Source organism: Stegodyphus dumicola, chromosome 5, assembly GCF_044657685.1.
Source record: "Stegodyphus dumicola isolate Sdum_Otavi_A_Nest chromosome 5, ASM4465768v1".
Classification (NCBI taxonomy): domain Eukaryota; kingdom Metazoa; phylum Arthropoda; class Arachnida; order Araneae; family Eresidae; genus Stegodyphus; species Stegodyphus dumicola.
Window position 1 is genome coordinate 225194351 of NC_140772.1, and position 6875 is coordinate 225201225.

The following is a 6875-nucleotide window of genomic DNA, read 5'->3' on the forward strand; positions in this document are numbered from 1 at the left end:
TAATGTGGAATTTTATCGTCATCGCTAAAATTGCTGGACTACAGCAAAGTCCGAATGGAAGACGTTTAAACCTTAAAACTTTATATTTTTCCTCACTATTCCCGAACCAAAGAAATTTTAAATATTCCCTATCCTTTTCTAAGATTCCTATCATTAAAAAGGCCTTAGCTAAATCTCCGCTGAAAGCAATTTCATATTTCCGAAATTTCAAAATTATGTCCAAAACCACGGGGATCAAACTAGGTCCAATGTCTAAAAAATCATTTAAGGACTTTACACCTTTAGTTCTAGAAGAGCTCGCGTCGTAAACAATCCTACAACTTGTGGTTTCCTTAGGTTTTATTATTTCCCTGTGCGGCATAAAATACGATGCCTCCGTTATTTCCTGTGAACACTTCTCAACTATACCCTCCTTCATTTGCTCTTCAATTACGGATTTATACTGCTGATAAATCTCAGGATTTCTAATAAGTCTATTTTTAAGACTTTCAAATCGTCTTAATGCGACTCCGAAATTATTTTCTAATTGCCCTGCTTCCGATTTCCATAATAAACTGACATAGTACCTATTACCTTCTACCCGTATTTCCTTTTCAAAGCTTTGAATCATTTCTCTCACCTCGTTAGAAATCGCTGAGTCATCGGTAAGGCCCATCAAATCTAAAGTCCATAACGATCTCAATGAATCAGTTACGCAAGAAGAAAGGTTTACTATTGCCGTGTTTTGAGATACTATTTCGCTCTCTTTATCTTGAAGGCCAACTGGGACCCATCCAAACATAGTAGAAATCGCATAAATTTCCTTTCCTAATTGAATCTTTTCCCCCCTTACCATCTTCCAGTAATAATCCACACCTATTAGAATTCCAACGCTTCCTTTACATAAACAAGCAATTCGCAATCCGCACTCATTCATCATTTTTAGTATTTGGTTTGACGGCGTGGTCATATGCGCAGCCGTAATGGCGTCAGTGACGAGACAGCTGATTTTTATTTTGTTCTTTTGCTTCGCATCCGAAACACAGAATTCGACAACCTTATATGTTTTAGGTACTGCGTATTTCATTCCGAAAGAATAAATAGACAATGTTTCTTCTCCAACAAATTTTAAGTTTAATTTCTTAACTACACTAATATGAACAAAACTTCGTGTAGCACCACAATCGAAAATTAAATTAGTTAACTCTGACTTTCCCTCATAATGAGCTAACACTGAACAGGTTTGCAATAAAGCATTTTTATTCAATGATTTATCACAAGGAACAACAGAAAGCGTGTGTGTTCTTTTGGGGAGTTTTGTGTTTCATCTACTGAATTGTCTCGCGAGCTTTCGCACAATTCTTTTATGTTTTGATTTGAAGCCGTTCGCGCTTTGTTACGATTTGAACTACTCGTACATAGTGACTCATGATGCGACTTAAACCCGCATTTTAAGCAGTTAGTTTTATTTCTGCACGATTTCCAAATGTGATATTTTCGAAAACAAATAAAGCATCTATTTTCAGTACGTAACTTACACAATTTTTCTTTAATGCTTTTATCACAAGAAAATGAATTATGGGACTTTTCGCAGAAGATGCATGCACGATTATCAACAGTATTGAAACTGGCAGCCGTAGGTACATTTCTGTGATTTTTTTTATAATCAGACTTAGCATGTTCGAAACGTGGAGGCAAGGTATTTCTTTTATCTCGCGTCAATAAACTCGACGCTTCACGACATTCAATTTCCCGCTTTATGAAGTCCAACAAGTCTGAAACATTAATTTCTTCATTTGGGTTTTTCCTTCGATTAAATTCCAGAACGAACTCTTCTGGAATAGCTTTTAACAACACAGGTATTAATAACTGACCAAATGAACCTTTCGTAACTCCTTGCGCTTCCAAATTCCGAACTGCAATTTCGATTTCATCATATAACCTACGTAAAGCTTTAATATTATTTGAATTCCTTACTGGTTCTAAATTTAACAGTTTGTTCATGAATTGACTAATTATTATTTCTTTTTTCCCGAATCTATCCTTTAAAGATTTTATACTCTCATCGTAATTTTTTGCATTTAATTCTAATGAAGATACTACATTACTCGCGGCACCTGTGAGTAATGTTTTCAAGTATGCGAATTTTTCTATCTTACTAAGACTTTCGTTTTTGTCTATAGTGCTTTCGTAACTGTTCCAAAACTCCATAAACTTTTCAGGATCACCTGAATATTTCTCTAAAATTAGTTTTGGAAGTTTTACCGTACTTTGTACATTTTGCAGTCTAACCAAGTTTTGTTCAGGATCTTTAATACTTATTTTATCCTCTTCCAACATTCGATTAATAGCTCGAGAACATTTTTCCTGATATTCCTCAGAACTAACTACATCCGCTTCTAGAGAATCTATCTCAATTACGGAATGAATTGCCTCGTCTAATTCTTTCAAATTACTTTTCTTTTCTATTAATAATTCAAGCACTTCGCATAATTCATCTGTATCTTTCTTTGCTACGCTATCCTCGACTTTCTTTAGTAGTTTAGATACTACCGTTCTCAATGCGGTTCTCTTTCGTTTTAATCTATCTAGTTCTGCCATTATTTCGCGTTAATACACAAATGTACCCAAGACTGCAAATTATCAAAATTCAAATCAAAGAAGTTCAAAATTTAGTAATAATCATGCTCTTACCTAGGGCATGGTCTGGACACATACTTCCTCGTGAAGTTCACTTTAACAAATCCAAACATTTCCGTAAGATGCACCATTGTGACGAAACTGCATTTATCCATGGCGGCCCGTAGAGCAAGCACAAAACATCCGATGGTTCAGTTTTCTAATGCTATTTATTATTCATTATATTTACATATTTACAACTGTCCTATTGTTAGGTGGATTACCTTCACAAATCATGTTGCCTAATCAAACGAAATTTCGTTTCTACTTACATGCGTTGCGCTACTGCCAAGCAGCGCCCTCTACTTCTCTCTTTACAACATGTGGCTCCATTTCAGCGAAATTTGTGAGTATCGCCCCTTAAGGTTACTCCGTCCCAGAAAAGTTCCGAAGAGTTTGAGATAATTGCTTAGTTTCTTTTTTTAGATGACCATTATCAAAAATGATTTCTCAATAGATTCAAGATTTCCTTTTTGCTATCGAAATCTCAAGTGTCTGAATATGAGTTTGTAAGTGTTGCGCTGAACTGCAAAATGAGTTTTGTGTCAGGATCACTATGCTGTCGATATACATTGCGTGTTTGGTGCCAATAAAATGCTGTTCACATAATTATTAAATAAAGTGGGTCTGAAGAGGGACCCTTGAGGAAGGCGGCTAAGATAGCTCGATGGGTAGAATATTTGCTACAAATGGGAGCTACAAAGTGTCTACCTGACAAGTAGGATTTAATTATTTTTGTGACATATCCTAGAAATCCCAAGATGAGTATTTTGTGTTTGACTCTGTCCAACCAGATGCAATCAAAAGCTTTGTCTGTATCGAGAAAAAGGTCTCCAGTGTATTTTTTCTTATGATGGCCCTCCCAAATTATTTCAGAAACACGGTAGAGATGGTTGACAATCGCTTTCTGAGTCCAAACTGATGCAAGATTAGTACATCATTTTGATTCAAGTGGTCTCTTATTCTCCTCATGATGACTGCTTCCATAAATTTGAATGACGAAGGAGAGAGGTTGATTGGTGTCTAAGATTCAGATGCACTAGGCACTTTGACTTCAGGAGCAGTGTTATCATTGCCGTCTTCAAATGTCACAGAAATGCAGGTGTTCTACAGTGATACTGAATATGTTCATCAGTTTAAATATCACTTTGGTTGAGAGCATTTATCATCTTATTCTTTAGGTAATTAGTTCCCGAGTTCTTTTTAACTTGTAGAGTTTTTACGTAGCCAAAGATTTCCAACACAGAGATTGTAATAATGTTGTTTGTGGGTAGCATTGTAAAGTATTCGGACATGAAATTCGAAACGCTGAGCTTTGTTGCAGTGACTGTTATTTCTGTGAAAGAGACATTTCAGATAAGGAGATAAAAGATCTGCTTTATCAGCTTCCGATTCCAGTAATGACTCCTTTGAAAGCCTATAAGAGGCAGAATTTTACAGTAGAATTTAGAAATTTCTTTCCAGACAGACGAATCATTTGCGGAACATGAATTGGTGTAACAGTCTTGCTGAGATGATCCTCGACGTTTGTTAGAGCTGAAAAAGTGTGCCCCTGATTCAGACGATGTTTGTTGTTTGGATGTCTTATACGTTGACAGTGCTTCCTGGCAGCACTTCTCTCCTTAACAAAGTTCTAAGTTCCTTGATTAGATTTTCAATGTTATTCTCTGAATATATTATATATATATATTATTGGCATTATACAGAATGTAGCAAATCTAATGGTCACAACTGTAAAGGGTGATAGAACTTTCCAAAACAAACAACTTTTACAACACAATCTGTGGTCGGAAAACAAACGCCAAGCTACCAGAGGGTGTCTGTTGGGGGAAAATGGAGAACACAGCAATAGAGACGAACAGTTAAAGGATAAGTAATCTTTATTACTGTAAATTTTACAACAAACACTTAAAGGAGGGACCACCAGCTGCAATATGAGCATCACGCCGGCGAGGAAGGATTTACACATATATTGGAAGTTTCCTGGCATTTTACGACCTTCTGCAGCTGTGACTCTAATTCGGGCGACAGAGTCTTCCGGTGTCTCGATCAACGTCTTTTTAGCTGCTTTTAAGAAAAAAATCTAGGCAGAACAGATTGGGAAACCCGAAAGAAAACGAACCGAATGAGACAAATTATCTGTTCGGTAAGCCAATTTATCTGTCCATGTTGTTTCGCACAAAACTGAAGAAATTTTGTGGCTCTCCATCTTGTTGGACCACATAATTTTTAAACATGTGCTGGCACATTTTGCAATAAATCAGGCCAACATCTGCTAAAGGAAGTGAGGTATTTCTGTCGGTCCAGGCGATCTGGTAAAAGGTATGGGTCAATTAAGTGATCGAGGATACTCATTGCTTGCTGGCACCATCTTGAACATGTAGCATGTGGAATTACTGTGACACACACGATTTTTGTGCGTATTAAATATGCCGCCACATATGAATGTAGCCTCGCTCATAAACTGGGAAGTTGCTCCAAAATATAGATACAGTATATGTTGCAGGAACCAACATGCAAATGTTACACGTTGTGGGAAATCCATTTCATTAAGGTCTAGATCCACTGGAGGTGGTAAGGGTGGAGCCTTTCTCCACGTCATACTTCACTTATATATATTGTCATACGACTGACACCTTTGTCATGAGCCATTGGTCTTGTGTTTCATTTAGGTTGTACCACTTTTATTTATTTATTTATTATCTATATGGCGTGATTAGACCGGTTATTCCCTGCCTTGAGAATTGTTTCTTTGACTGACCTGTGTCATGTATGGCCTCTAGAACGAGGCCGTCTCCAAGAGTTATCTGTGCAGGCATTAAAATAGTCTCTGATCGGGCAGTGCTCTATTCGGAAGTCACTCCTGGTAAAGTCTTGCGACTTGTCCTGCAACTGTAGCTCTGTATATAAGGTGCATAACAACCTTCTCCATATTTGAATATTGCTGCAACTCTGGCGACGATTAGCAGCTGAATGGTGGATTCTGCTAAAATTTCATCCACTATGGAGAAGCATCTTCTCGCAGCTCACCGCTTGCGTTTCAACCTTACATTGTAGGGTGAAACTTGTTCTGGAAAGTTCTATCACCCCTTGAAGTTCACCGCGGGGGGTCAACGCAAGAAAACCTGTGAAGCTACTGGTTAGGATCTGTACCTTGGCAGTCAATACTGTCCTGGAATATAGGTGGTTTCAGCCCTCCGAGTAGGCCAGCTCTTCGACTTTTCGCCCTGCGTAGCGCGTTGAGCTTTACGATCCCAGACCCCTAGCTGAAATGGGGAGTATTTATCTGGGAGAGCGTTATTATGCGTCCTTGAATGGATTGGGGTATAAGTAACCTTGAATTAGTTACCCTTTACAGTTGTTGCTATAAGTTTTGTTACAACCTGTATATCGAATGTTATCAAATAGTATTCGATCTACCGCTTTCATTCAATTGTTTTTTACCTAAATGGCGGGATTAAAATTGATTGTTATTTGAATCATTTCCTTTTCCCATTTTTTGCAAGCTCAAGTTTTAAAATTCTGTTTTAGTGAGGCCATCTAAGAAACGAATAATTAAATAAAAGCAGTAGATTGCATTCTACAGGATTACCCCGAGATTTAGACAGACTTCTTCTTTTATGGTGATAGGGGCCAATTGACCCTCCTCTTGGGAATATATTGCTTGAGGTGCAGTTCTCAAAGAAGGAACAAGATTGTTCATTTATACAAATATTTCAGCTTATTCATTTCTTTTGCTTTTTTGCAGTTAACAGCTTGTGTTTGTTTTCTAAATATTATTGCTCATTTGTTTTCATCTTGTCTGGTGTTTTATTATAATAGCATATTCATTTGAGTATTGTGAAGTATTTTTAATTTTGATCACTAAATGTATTTGTGTATATATGTTTAACCAATTTGTAATTCTATGTAAACAGACAGATTAAATCTAGTTTTATTAGACTATGACAAAGCACACCGGAGTTATCTGCCTGAAGCAGTTTTGTTTATGTGATTATGGCAAAGGCTCAGGAGCTATCTGCCTAAGGGAAGAGATACATTCATGGAGGACTTTCTAAGGAAAACTGGCTCGTATACCCGTTACACATGGGGAAAACCACAAAAACGCCTAGGCAGTCAGCCCGTTTGCAGGATTCAAACCCCGGATCGAACTACCAGTGCCCAGCGACTTTACCGCTCGGCCGCTGGTGGGACCCCCTGCCTCCACAGTCTTTCCA